We start from the raw sequence: 15,806 nt of genomic DNA on the forward strand, positions 1-15,806 counted from the left end.
GAGAGTTATTAAATGATGTAACGGTTTGTCACGCGTATTTATCGGGGTAGCCCGACTAGTTTCGGACCCAACCGGAGTCCTTAATCATGAGCAGACGCGGCGGGCGAGCGATAGTTATTATAAAAAAGACTCGAGAGTTGTAATACAAATTGTGTTTAAGTGATTAAGAAATAAGATGTACATTTGCAAATAAAAGATAGTGAGTTATTTCATTTTTTTTTTAATATATTAGTTGGATGAATTAAAGTTGGATGACATGACTAATTTCATTTTAAATAAACACATTTTTGGCCTGTATGTTTATAGTTCGAACACCCAGCCCGGTCAGGAGAAGCCGTATTAGAAATAAATTTTACTCAAAGAGGGGGAAATAAGGAGTTTATCGCCTATTAAATAATTCCTTAAAAGACTTATATGCTAAAATCCCCAAAATAAGATTAGTTACTCTAGTTTTTGCAAAAAAAGACCGTTTTGGATACTCAAACCAAATGTAAATAAATGTGAAAATATGGATTTAATGATGAAAAAACAATCAAATTCAAGCAAAATCAACCAAAGATATTTTAACCCAAATTTTCAGCAGAGGTCATCACCGATTTACCTGCTGAACTCCCTGTTCTGCCCGGAGGTGAAAAAACAACCAAACAACGGCGACAATGCGTTTTTTTTTTAAAAACGAGGCGTACCCATTTCTTATGCCGAGCATGCAATGTAGCGCTATGTTTTAATTTGACAGACACTTCTTCATGTTTCGTCAAATACCACACCTAAACACATTTAATTTACCCTTCTATTTTCTTTTGTTTACATTGCATTAAAATCGTTACCATTTAGCTAAAAAAAAATCCTAAGTATTATTTAGCTAGGCGTACTAGGTATTAAGTACCTACGAACCATTAACAATTTGCAGCCCGCAAGCGATACATCAACCATAAATCCTTGACTAGACTTCTTCTATTTTAGCATTTACTTTATAATTTATTTGTAAAACTTTAATATAAACCTTTTAATTAACCGTCAGATATCCTTTTCTCATAAAAATGTAATGTGACTATCAAAAAGTCATGTCCATATTAATATTGTCACGACAGACAAGCTCTGATGGAAAAGCCAAATATTACAGCAAAGCGCGAGGTTCATCTAGAAAAGATTATGAAAAATAGAAATTTACCAGATGACCTGAGATATGAAGGATATAATTTATCTAGACGAGAGCTATGTCTATAAATCCTACAAATTAAAGAAATGACATAAATGGAATAAAAGAAAATGTGTCCAAAGGAAAGAGGTGACTAGTTGTTGAATCTTAAAGCTTGACAACTAGTATTCCTCATACCATGATTTTGATTAATATACATTGTTTTCTTTTTAGGAATATAATTATACACGCAGAGAGCGAAAATAGATTCGTACCAAATGTTCTTTTAATATTTAGTGGGAAAAATAAAAATAGATACTACCACTCTGAAATGAATAAAAGTAATTTCACAAAATGGGTTACAGAAAAATTAATACCAAATGTTCTTAAACTTACTATTATAGTAATGGATAACGCCTCCTACCATTCAGTCGCTTAATAGAGTTCCCACTTCTACATCAAAAGTCAGCGAAATAAAGCTGTAGTTGTCAGAGAACAATATACCATTTTCTGATACAACAAGAAAGCCAAATCTGTTAATGCTTGTAAAACAACACAAACCGGAGCCCGCCTATGAAATAGATGATATTTGAAATAGACATGGTCACACAGTTGTAAGGTTCCCACCTTACCATTGTGACCTAAACCCAATTGAACTAGTGTGGGGCATTGCAAAACAAAAAATTGAATCGCACAATGTCGGATCTGTTGACATCAAGGTATTTTGTGACAGCAATTAAAAAAATGTTTCATATTATTTAATGTCATTTATTTTTATTTCAATAGACAGTAGCTGAACAAGCGTTTCAGAGTATATCTGCTGATGACTGGAGAAGTTCATGCCAAAACATCATGAAAATAGAGAGAGACTATTGCGAACGGGGGCAAACTCTGTATGACGATATTGAAAAAAATATCATAAACCTTCAACATGAAAGCAGCAGTACTGAATCAAGTGAAGACAGCCAGCAGACTATTGAAGAAGACACGCCCCAAAACTTAGATAAAGACTGTTCTGACGTGGAATACTTAGACGAAAGCATTTTTGATTATGATTAACATAAAATATGCAATTGGATTCATTCAACTTTTACACATTACATTTAATTTTATTATTTATATAGTATTCTTTGGGACGCCTCAAATAAAGATTTTAAAGATAAATTTAAAAAATGATGCTTGGAGGGACATTGCTGCAGAATTTCATATATCGCAAAAAGAAGTGGAAACAAAGATGCATTTTCTACGCTCACAATTCAGTCGTAAAAAGAAAAAAATCAAACAGGATTGGAAGCGGTTCCGAGGACGTGATTAAAAGCAAATGGCAAAAAAGTCAGTGGTTGGAATCGCTGCAATTTTTATTGCGTGGTGCAACAACGTTTGAATCATCAGATACAATGGGAACAGTGAGTATTGAGTAGTTTTTATATTATTTGATATTTGTAAAATCCATACAATAAGGTGGATGTAACCACGAAATTCAAAAATTCCATGCAATTTTGCAATTGCAATTGTACCAACATCGCTGGGGTCAATGGTACCGGTACAATTGACACCATGGTAGAAATAACCCCGCGGTAATAACAACAAAAAAATACTTAAAATATGCAATTACTTATCAGACATATTCTTGTTTAGATGCCACGAAATAGAATAAAAAAGACGGACCGTGGGTCAAGAGATACTCTGTTGTACGAACAGGCATATGATGAAATTTTAAAAGGGCGTAGCATACGCGCCGCTGCCAATATGTTCAACGTTTGCCATGTGTCTCTCATAAGGTATAAAAGTAAAATAGAAGCTAATCCTAGTTAAAAAAGTGGCTAACCTTCGTAGATAACCCACCACACGAAATCATAACTGACGATTCATCGGCTTTGATGCTAGCGTTAAGGCGTTTTCGTTATGTAACTCTACCAAAAGTTATATAATACAATTGTTTTCCATTTTCGACGGCAACAACTCTCACAGTCCTAAAGCTTTTATCAGACTTGATACGAGTCACTTCATCAAGTCAAGTTATTTAATTTAACTTTTGAACTGAGACTTTGCTTAAGAACGACAGTAGGTTTGTTAGGTTACTTTAGACCTTTTAACACAATAAGCCATCCGAAATTCGACCTTATTGATTGTGTTTCTAATTTTAGATGGTGACGTCATCGCCGCTACGCCCCGGTCTAGAACACTACCGGCGCGTACGATGGGAACGCAGCAGGGGGTCCGTTGGAAGAGGCACCACATGTTGTTACTTCTACAGACGCATGTCATTCTGATCCTGTTAGTAAACGAAAGAAGACGTCAATTCGTCCTGGCAAATTGTTTTTTGTAACATGATCTTGATTGTTTTGAAATTGATTGCCGCCAAACTTTTTTAAATAATATTCGTTTTCGTTTTCCGTTAGTTACATATTTGTGTGCTTTGGAGTCTTCTCATACTTCTAATAGAGTAAGTTATCATTTACATAGTTTTTTTGAATTAGTTGCTGCTATTTTTGTTGATGACTTGCGTGTGTTTATTAATTCTCTTGATAAAATGTGCGGATAAAATATTTTTACATACGCTGTTTAGTATTTTTAAAACGCTGTGAAAATTATGTAAACGTAAAAGAAACTATCCAAGATATTATTAATGTTTGCCTTGGTCAGTATACCAATGATACGGACAATGACTGCAAAGAAGCAAAGTTATGAGCAGAATAAAAAAATGACATTTAATTTGAATAATGGTTTCGACCGAGCAAGCCGTTATACCGGACTTTCCAAAAGAACATTGGCTGCAAATCAAAATGAGTCTCAGAAAGGAGCCTCTTTGGTCTTCTTCTAAAAAGAAAAGGCCATATATTAAAAGGAAAAATTTAAATGTCGATGATTTTGATCGAATTGTTATACACCGTTATTGTATTGTTCCGACCTGTATTAAACTCCTCGCAGCTATTCGGTTTAAGAACGTGATACAGGCGATGTAATTCGAAACGCTATTACGAATGCTAAGAGACAAGGTGGTGATGTTTGGAAACAATTGTTCTCAGTATCAATTACTATTTTAAGTCAACGCCTGGTGAGTGCACCCGAATGCGCATACAGATTATGCCATTTGCCATTAAAAATGTCGTCGCGTAAGACTGTTTTTGTCAATAGTTGCAGGCCGGCGGAACGTTTCGGACTTCTGAGATTCGACAGTGATGAAACCTTAACCTAAGTTTAAGCCTTGCGGAATTTGCCGTCCGTTCTCTCGAAACTGTCTCTAAAGCGACATGGTCAGAGGACAATGGCGATGCAGAACTTAAGGACGAAGATATTACGCCAGTGAGGTATATCAGATTGCAGGACAACACTAGAATGCGTGTAAGAAATAGACCGTCAGTATTACGTACCCGTTATTATACAATTAATAGTGACAAAGAAGCGTATTATTACAGTTTAATAGTATGCCACATAGCATTTCGTAATGAAAGCGAGTTACTGTTTGAAAATGAAACCGCTGAAGACTGTTTTATAAGACGCCAGAGTGATCTTCGCCCGTTGCAGGGTAATGTGAGCGCAGAACAATTTGGTTACGCCAAACAAATTATTCAGCATTCTGTTGCTCAAGCTACCGCACTTAATGCTGCGCGCGAAACCGATGTCAGTAATGCACCCTTGTTATGTGTTGGTGAACAAATTGTTCATGACGATGATAACTTTTGTGAAGACATGGAAGAACGAGCCGTCGTGTCAGATGAATTGTTCCTGGGAAGCATTCGCGGATTAAATGTCCAACAGAGGGATTTATTTCACAAAGTATCTACGGCAATCGAAAACGATTTGCAAAGACAAGAGAGTCAGCTGTTGCTTTTTATCACGGGTGGTGCAGGTAGCGGAAAATCATTTCTGTTGAAGTTAATCGTGGCACATATTAAGCGTTGTTACGCACCAACAGTAGATATACTACTCAAGCCTAACTTTGTTTCACTAAGATATTATAATAATAATTATCGGAAAGGCGAGGAAATCTGTAAAACAGAACCAAATTTAAATATGTATAAAAATGATACGACCGAAACGGTAGACAACACCGAAAATTTTCAAATAAAGGCCTCAACATCTTCTGTACCAGAATAATTCCTGAAAATTATACGGAATTACCTTATATATTTATAACTGAGTTAAACGCAAGATTTTTATTAGATACTGGAAGCACTAGATCATTTATAAGTACAAATATTGCGGAAAAATATTTTAAAGATAAACTAAATTTAAAAAATTTCCGAATTGTAAGCACACATGAAATTTCAAATCATAAAGGCGCAGTCGCAATCAGATTATTTGATTCTTTTAATACGGATAAACAACATAAATTTTATATATATAAACATAGGAAAATCCTACGAGGGTCTAATTGGAAATGACTTATTTGTCGAATTAAAGGCCATTATTAATTTAGAGAAGGCACAGCTGATAACGGTTCCAGCTGTAGTGCCTATACAATTACAACAGAGCACAAAAGATTTTAAGCCTGTTGATATTCAATTATCGCCGAGAAGCGAAACGAAGGTTAAAATTCCAAGCAACCTTACGCATGGTATACTGAAATACAAAGAATTTATAAACGGAGTAAGAATGCCTAGGGCAATCGTAAAATGCGAGGAAGGATATGCATATACGATAATACAGAATACTACCGAGCAAGAATATACGCTCACTGTGAAATCACCTTTCAAGGTAACTAAGTATGAGTATGAGCAAAATAAGATACAATGTTGCGTTAATCATTTAAAGACGCGTAAAGAATTAAATTATGTTTTAACAAACAATTTAGAAAAACTAAGACCTGATCATATGAATGAAGAAGAAAAATATAAAATCTACAATTTATGGCTAGATTTTAAGGATATTTTCTATTGTAAATAAATACCATTGTCTTTCACTAATCCAATTTATATTAAACAATACAGACAGCCTCCAGCTCAAAATGCTGAGATTAAAAGGCAAGTCGATAAATTAATAAAAGAAAATATAATACAACCGAGTCATTCACCTTGGAGTGCGTCTGTTCATTTAGTTCCAAAGAAAATGGACGCATCGGAAGAACAAAAATATAGAATGGTAGTTGATTACCGTTAGTTAAATGAAATAACTTGCGATGATAAATATCCTTTACCAAATATGTCAGATATCTTCGACAAATTGGGAATCGGTACTTATTTCACTACGTTTGACTTAGCGAGTGGATATCATCAGATAGAAGTACGAGAGGAAGACATACCTCAAACTGAATTTAATACACAATACGGACCGCGGACCGCGCAACTAGAGCCATCACCTTAACGTTTTGAAAGTGCCTGGAAAACGGCCTACTTGAAATAAAAACTTTTGATTTTGATTTTGGACATTATGAATTTAAAACAATGCCTTTCGGATTAAAAACAGCACCAGCTACTTTTCAAAGAGCTATGGATAACATTTTGAGAGGACTAGAAGGAATACATTGCTTAATTTATCTCGATGATTTAATAATATTTTCGAATACTTTAGACGAACATAAATAAATAAATTTTAAAAACATTAGAAACGAGAATTTAAAAGTACAACGTGACAAATCAGAATTCTCAAAGAAAGTAGCAAAATTCTTAGGAATCTGGATTGACAGTCAATTAACATGGAAAGCTCAAACTGAATATATATGCAAAAAGTTAAGTACCTACGCCTATATCTTGTTTAATCTGTCAAAAAAGGTTAACCTAAATACAGTTCTTGTTGCTTACCATGGCCTCGTGATTTCAACATTAAGATTTCGCATTATATTTTGGGGCAATAACAGCGAGAGAGAAAGCATTTTCAAAGCCCAAAAACGATGTTTGAGATCGATGTTTAACTTACAGATTACAGACAGCTGTGTTCCTATTTTCAAATCGCATAAATTATTAACCTTTCCATGTTTGTACATACTCGAAATAGCTCTTTTTGTAAAAAACAACCCCCATCTATTTCCGTCGTTAAGAGACTCGAACAAGTTTCAAATATATGAGATCTCAGTATCAAAATTTATTGTGCACAGGTAGTTATAATACCACACTGTTAAAGAAAAGTGTCATATGTATGGGACCGTTAATATTCAATAAGTTACCCAGTAGTTTAAAACAGCAACCAACGAAAATATTTAAAAAAGGACTCACCGATTTATTGTTACATAAATGTTATTATTCTGTAATCGATTTTCGTAACGATGTATTTTGATAGTTATATAAAATTTCTTATTCTATTCTGTTTAGTTAAGTTGTATTAATTTTTTGTCTTTTATTTTTATTTTTTGTTGTTGTATAATTTTAAGATGTAAAAATGTAACACGTACCATGTCATCGTGTCTACATAACTAACGTTTGTATGCCGAAAGGTAGAATGTACAAGGACCCTCAAACTTATGTTACCAGCTTTTTGTAATACCTACATTCTATACAAATAAATATCTGATTCTGATTCTGATTCTGGAAAAAAAAAAAGAAATTCTTTACTTGGGTCATACTATAACTAAGGATGGATTGAAACCCAACGAAGACAAAATCAAAGCTATATTAAAACATGTTTTACCGAAATCTGTGAAAGAAGTAAGATCTTTCTTTGGAATAATCGGATAAACCGCAAATTTATTAAAGATTTCGCGAAAATAACAAAACCATTTACACTAATTTTGAAAAAGAACAAAAGATTTGAAATAAATACAGAATTTAAAGAAGCATTTGAAAAATGTAAAGAATTACTAGTAAACGCACCTCTTTTACAATATCCAGATTTTGATCGACCATTTATATTAACAACGGACCCATCAGAGATAGCGTTAGGAGCAGTTTTATCTCAAGGAAACATCGGAAGTGATAAACCAATTGCATACGCAAGTCGAACCTTAAACGATGCAGAGAAAAGATATAGTGCAATAGAAGGAGAACTTTTAGCTGTTATTTAGGCAGTTAAACATTTTAGACCTTATTTATATGGTAAAAGATTTACTATTTATACAGATCATAGACCACTTACTTGGTTATATTCGTTAGAAGAGCCAAAAAGTAAATTAACCAGATGGATATTAAGATTACAAGAATATGATTTTGAAGTAGTCTATAAAAGCGGAAAACAAAATACCAACGCAGACGCACTATCAAGAATAAAAATTAATATCCACATGTTAAGAAATTTAAATAAAAATAATCCTTTAAATGAACCATCAACGTCAAACCCACCACAATTAGATTTTAACGAGGATACATTAACAGCCTCAGAAATCTCAGATTCAGAAGAACGATATCAAATCGAAATAATTAAAGAGCCGATTGATATCAAAAGTAACCAAAATATAGTAACAAATTGGAATAAAGATGAGTTAGAAATACTTTATCAAACAAGAGATCATCAAAAGATTATAGAAGTTAAATTACCTTTAAATAATGAAAAGTATATAAGACAATTCCTGAAAGAAAATATTATACCAGGGAAACGATATTATATTTATTATTATAATAAAAATCAGAGAGATCTATTTAATAAAATTTGTGAATCATATAATATAAACAATTTTAAAGAATGCACCGAGAGAGTAATATGTGTTCAAAATGAGTTAGAAAGAGAAACTGTGGTTATAGCATACCACGAACGAAAAACATGTCATCGTGGAATATCGGAAACATACGAGTATAATCGATCAAAATGAAATTATTATTGGCCTACTATGCAAAACTTAATATCCAAAATTATTAACGCTTGGGAATCCCATTAAACCTAAACTGCAATTAAAGCAAACCCCAACTTAACCTTTCGAAGAAATTTATATAGACATACTTTCTATAGAAGAAATCTCATACTTAACACTTGTTGATTCTTTTTCGAAGTTAGCACGGGCGATCGAAATTAAAAATAGATACACCACAGAAATAATTCGGGCTCCATAATATGAAAAATATTTTAACCTGAGTAAGTAAAGTAGAGTAATGAATGAGTATAGAAAACCTGAGATGATAAGTTGTGATCCAGGAACAGAATTTATTATGAAATGTTTTATAAAATACAGTTACACATAGGAACGCCAAATAATCCTAATTCAATGGGAATAGTAGAAAGATTTAATTACACTATAACTGAAATCTATAGAATTGCTAAATATCAACACAAGATAACAGACGCCGCATCTGTTATGACAGATGCGATAATGGCATATAATAACACTATACATTCAGCAACAGATTTATCACCTTTTGAAGTAACCTTTGGACATACCAAAACTAAAAGTACTTTTGATACAAATAAAGAATGCAATAACACTCAACAACTTTTAAGAGAACATAAAGACAGAAGTTCATCAGAAAAGATGAATCAAGATAAAATAAATAGGCAAAAGCCTGGAGAGAATATAGATTTAAATACCGGAGATTTAATTTATACCGGACTAGTAAATAAGAGAAAGGGCAAGGATAAACCACGCTTTGAACAAGCAGAAGTAGTTGGAAATACCGATAGAAATGTAGTTCCAATAATAATAAGAGAAAGGGTTACAAAAGTTCCCGTTAAAAATATAAAACGACCAAGTAAATTTTAATTCATTATTTCATCTATTCCTGTTCTTCATCGTCATCAATTCGTGGTCTTCCCATGTCTGTATTTCGTCGCAAAACAGAGCCAGTTTCTCGAAGTCTTCGATAAACTCTGTCAAAAACAGCCACATCCGGCACTCGACGACCGGGGAATCGAGTTATGTATTCGTTGCGCGCTTGCGCAGACACACAATCGCAGTATCCGTAACAAATAAGCATATCAGCATATTCCTCAGGTGTGTAGGACGTCATCTTCAACACTTCCGTAACACAAGTACAAATCAGAGTCCGGTTAACAAGCACAGTAGTCGCAAATCAGAAGAAATAGTCCAGAATCACAGCCAAGTCGAGAAAAAGAGCAAAACGATACCACATCTACTATGTACGAAGGACAAAAGCAGATTGACAACCAAAACAATTTCTTGTGTTGTATTCCCAGCCATTTTTTCTTTCATTCGCACCTACATAAACCGTCGCTTGTCTCGCTCGCACGGTGCGTATGAACTTGAGGGACAATAGGCGCGGGACCGTTAGAACTGCTACCTGGAGCGTCCCAACTACTTTTTTTCCACGAAATGCAATACAAATCCTAGATTGTTATACCTTGTTAGAGTTTAAAACACATCTGCCGAACAACTGCCGTAATATTTTTTTTAGATATCCCTTACAGAAAAATAAACTCTCTAATATTTTTTTTATTTCTTAACTTTCACTTGTCTACTACGGCGTATTCTATTAACTTATGCACTAATAATAAGACACACAAAATAAACAAAATTAAATTTAGTAGCCTAAAAATCGGCAATTTTCAATAAAAAAATTAAAAATCGAATATCTCGAAAAGGGTTAAGTTTAGGGTAGGGTGTTTCATAGCGAAATGTCAGAAATGATGGGTACTCCACGCCCTTAACGGATCTAGCACGACTTTTCCTGTAACCCTGTATAGTCTGCCTTATAAATTTATATACAGGGTGTCCCAAAACTCAACGTCAAGCCGAAACGGGGTGACAGGATTGATCATAACCATCACGAGAAAAATCTGAAAAAAAAAATATCCCATGCAGTTTGAAAATTATGGGCATTTTAAGAAAAACCTAGAAATTTGATCAAACTGTACCATTTTTCGGTTATTGTGGTTATTCTTTTTTATTTTTGTTCATTTGAACTTTAGAAACGTAATCCTAAATAACATTTCTAGAATCCCAATAAAAAATAATGACACAATTGCCTCAAGTTCCCGAGAATTGAGACTATTTGTTAAACTTAACTTAAAATTTTCAAGATTCGTCGACTTTGACAGGCCCTCCTATAAAAAAAATGTACTAGAGTGCCTTGGCAAGTAGCATTAAAAGTTGGCGCATTTAATCAGAATTCTAAAATGGTACAATACTTGTTAGTTCCATACAATAGAAAAGAGTAAAAAAATTAAAACCTCAAGTAACAAGTTCGCTGCCACCCCCGCACCGGTGCGGGGAGGGGTGTCCATGCGAGAGGCCGACCAAGCACCGGTGCGGTCTCGCGCCTTAGTAGATTCATACACTCAGTTTGGCGCCGGCACCGGGCCAAGAACGTTGTGTTTGAAGCGGCACTGCGCTTGAAATTTTAAATTTTCGTAACGTGTTTTTGTTTTTTTCGCATGTTTGACGGTTGAGTGTTTATGCAGAAATAAATATCAAGTAAAATGGATTGCGAAGAAGGCCCTTCTAGGCCTAAAAGGCAGCGAAAACAATTGTTTTCTATTATGCACGACAGTGATATAGAAGAGGTATTGTTTTCTGATAATTCTGAAGACGATTATCAGCCTGGTGACGAGGAGTCAGCATCAGAGAGTGAAGGTGAGGAGCACCCCTTAGATATCGAATTACGCTCTCCAGCACGTCAATTAGTGTCACCTACAGCTCAGGATCAAGACCTGCAGCCAAACTCACCATCTGTATCAGACACTCAAGGTCAAGCCCAGCTGAACCAACCCTCTGCAGTAGGCTCAACCGCTGAATGGACTACAACTGGCGAGATGAGAGAAATTTATTTTACAAAATCAAACGAATTTTATGGTGATAGAGCCAAGCGCTATAAAGTTAAGAGTTTGTGTGAAAACAATGAACAACAGACTATTATAAACGCTGCCAAATGTTTAGAAGGAGAATTAAAACCTAAGAAGTTCTCACCAGAACAAGCATTAGCATTATTTTTGGATGCCTCATTGTCGAAGCATCAATATGAAATTATTAAAAAAGCGAACGAAGGACTTGGGCTGCGACATTTTTCCTTGCTATGATATAGTTTCAAAAGCCAAGAAGATGTGCTTAGCAGAAGATATAGAGTGCACCGAATCTTACGCTGTTGTAGGTTTACAAAATTTACTGGATCATACCGTGAAACGGATATTCATGACCAAAACGAAAGAAGAATTGTTGTTTGTTGTGAATTGAAGTTGTCGGAAATGAATGATACCTGCACTTTAGATTCGAAATGGGGATGTGATGGCTCTTCCGGCCACAGTGAATATAAACAAGCTTTTGATGAAGAAGACATTTCTGATGAAAACTTGTTTTTGACATCATTGGTACCATTACGTCTTACTGATGCCAAAAATGATACTAATGTTCATTGGTTTAACAACAGTCCATCTTCTACGAGACTTTGCCGGCCAGTGCAGTTCCAGTTTACGAAAGAAACTCGAGAAATCATTAAAAATGAGATTTCAAGAATGGAGGGAGAAATTAAAAATCTTAACGAATCAATTGTGAATGTTGATAGGAAAATATATAAAGTGAAACACAGTCTAATGTTCACTATGATTGATGGCAAAGTGGCTCAAACCGTTACTGATACGGCTTCAAATGCTGTGTGCTTCATTTGTAAAGCAAAGCCAACCGAAATGAACGACTTGAACCGTGTGAGGACCAAGGTAGTAGAAGAGGCTGCGTTAAAAGTTGGCTTGTCTCCTCTTCACGCAAGAATCAAATTTATGGAATGTATTCTACACATCGCGTATAACAAATCATTCCAAATGTGGCGTGTAAATAAAAACACATCGCACTTACGTGATGAAGAAAAAAAAAGAATAGAGGGGTTGTTTGCAAAAGTTGGCCTTAAAGTAGACTGTGTCAAACAAGGTTCCGGAACTACCAACGATGGCAACATGGCTCGTAGATTTTTTGCCGATGCAAGAAAAACATCGGAAATTACTGGGGTTGATTTCGATTTGATTTATCGATTTTCCATAATCTTACAAGTCATCAACTCCGGAGCTTGTATAGATGCTGTGAAATTTGGTGAATATTGCGAAGATACGGCCGAACGCTATTTAAGCTTGTATAGTTAAGCATAAAGTGTTGATCCATGGCAGTAAAATTATATCAGCTGCAATGCTACCGATTGGTATGTTATCCGAAGAGGCACAAGAAGCGCGCAATAAAGATTATCGTCAGTACAGATTGCATCATGCGAGAAAATGTTCTCGAGAAAGTACTAAAGAAGACGTAATCAACATGCTACTAATTTCTTCGGATCCTTTATTATATACTATGAGGAAAGGGCCAATAAAAAAGCATTTGCCCTTAGATGAGGATGCAAAAAATCTCCTTGGTTATTAATTATTTTGTTAATTTTTCTTATTTATTATTTACATTTTTATAGCTAGCATGTTTGTTGTTATCTATATTTAGTTATATTTGCAAATAAAATATTTATAGTGATTAACTAATATTTTTTTAAATTGTTCCCATTTCGAATGCTAAATACCACTTGACCAAGTAATTGTTTTTATTTATTTACTTACCGCAATGTCAGTGCTAATCTTTCTGTGGGGTAATACTGTCCTGCATGTTAGTGTTCTTTCTGGTGCTTCAATTTATCATGTATGAAGTTGAGTAGTTTATCAAATGTTTTAACATCCATTCGGAAATAATCTGCGAATTCTTTTTCATATCCACCTCACCAAACTCTTCTCACCAAAATTTTCTACATTTCTTTCTTTTTGCTTTGCCGGTACAAGTAATATGCAATCATAAATTCATTCTTCTTAGTGTCAAAACACACTATGCCGAGGATACGCGACGGAAATTCGGCATGATTGCGCCTGCAATGCCAATTGAATTACTAGCGACACATTGTGCCGAAATTACGTTGCGTAATATAGTGTTGCCAACCACACTTTATAATAACGTAAAGTAACGGAGTAAAGTAAGACCTTTTTGCTCTTCCTTTCCGTTCATCTTTGACGTTTTGTCAAAGGATAGTTTTTAATGGTGGCAACACTGCTCTTAATATGGTTTCTCTCTAGCTTGTGCAACTAAAGGTGCAGCATTGTAAAATAAAATATTAATTGAAGCAATAGCATTTAACGTTGTTTCTTTTTTACAAGTTAGTAAATATTATTAATTTATGTGTACTGTGTAGCTAAACATGGATTTTGAAGTACTTACCTCACTTGTAATTTTGATTTTATAACCAAAAATAAATAACTTTTTTACAGAGCAACAACTTGGTTTTTGTTTCAATAATTAAGTAACTATCATATTACATAGAAATAAAGTATGCATAAATGTTTTATTTTCAACCTTTACTGTGATGCGTAAAACAAAATACTCATAATGGGTATTTAACGATTTATAATTACTGAACGCAACGTTAGATGTCAGTTGTGACATTTGTCACGCAGACAGATGTCACATCTGAATTCCGAGTTGTCTCTCATTGGCGACTAATTAATTGTATAAAACTGATCCGTTAGTTTTGTTTATAATTGCAAAATACATTAAAAAGTAAATTAACGCTGAAAAATGTCGAGTAATTCTGATGGCGACACACCAATGACTGCAAAAAAAGCTAAAATAACCAAAGTTTTACTAAAATATAAACCTGAGTGGGAAAAACAATACAACTGGATAACAAGTGATCTTCAAAATAAAATTTGTGCAAATTGCATTACCTGCGGCGTGAATTTTACAATCAGTTCAGCTGGACAAGGACAAGTATGGAAATTTATTAATGTGTACGTATGTGTAAATATTGTTAGAGCTACGTTGCTTCTCCTTTCGTATAGTTATTTTATTTTCATTTTTTTAACTCACTTACCTAACCTAATTCCTTAGCTTTTTTTACATCTTAACAAAAAAAGTGTCCAATTTGTGACTTTGTATTGAAAAGTTTTAAAAACAGCAAGGGAAATTAGTTTCAATGTTTCAAACTCTATGAGTTATTTTGAAAATAATCCAGAAAATATGAAAATAAATCCAGAATTGGATTGTGTCGCTGGCTCATTGAACATCCGACCAACATTCTACGACATTCTCTGGACCCAGGAGTCCACGTTCACTCGAATGGGGATGTTCAATATCCACAACGAGCACTGATGGTCTTTAAACAACCCGCACCTAATCCGAGAACATTCCCATCAAATTGGATTTAGTGTGAATGTCTGGGCTGGGATCATAGGGGAACGAATAATTGGCCCTATTTTTATTCAAGGCAACCTAGTGGAGCGTATCTTGACATGTTACAAACCGTAATTCCTGAATAACTTGAAGATGTACCTGTCGGATGTCTACTGATCGCTCACTATTCGCGATCAGTGCGTGAATACCTAGATCGCGAGTTTAGTGGCAGGTGGATCAGGCGAGGTGGTCCCGTGGCTTGGCCCCCTCGTAGCCCGTATCTAACACCCTTAGACTTTTTTTGTGGTCTGAAGTCAAAAGACATGTGTAGGGGAGAGGTGCCATGAAAGGGACACGTATTGAAAGGGACATTTCAAATCACAGCTAAAATAAAAACCGATTCGGATCAACATAATTTTTGTTGTATGGCAACACCAACGCACATTCGATCGCACCAAACTTCATGCTCCTGTCACTTCAAAGATGGCGACAGCGTGTGAGTGTTCGTATTGCCGTAGAAAAGTATTTTTTTCGTTATTTTTGTGAAACGTCTTTTCAAGTGATGTTAATTGATTATTTATTCATTTTCATTAAATTAGTATCTCCTAGTCATACACGAATATTAAAACAAAAGGTCAGTACACTTTTATTTACAATTGTAGATTTTGTGGTTATGTTTTTAATTTGAGTAAGATATTTATGAAAGGGACACAACAAACGGTTATGAAC

General features: G+C 34.6%; 1 protein-coding gene and 1 long non-coding RNA gene across 3 annotated transcripts in view; one reads left to right on the top strand and one right to left on the bottom strand.

The window, feature by feature from the left end:
- Positions 1–15,806, bottom strand: part of LOC113499480 (DE-cadherin) — a 519,450-nt gene that overhangs the window by 245,785 nt on the left and 257,859 nt on the right. The gene's annotated exons all lie outside the window — the stretch shown is intronic.
- LOC113499507 lies at positions 87–7,599 on the top strand. The gene is made up of 2 exons (XR_003401117.1): positions 87–2,544; positions 3,286–7,599. It is a non-coding gene; the product is annotated as an uncharacterized LOC113499507 (long non-coding RNA).

This window comes from Trichoplusia ni, chromosome 12, assembly GCF_003590095.1.
Source record: "Trichoplusia ni isolate ovarian cell line Hi5 chromosome 12, tn1, whole genome shotgun sequence".
NCBI classification, from domain to species: Eukaryota; Metazoa; Arthropoda; class Insecta; order Lepidoptera; family Noctuidae; genus Trichoplusia; species Trichoplusia ni.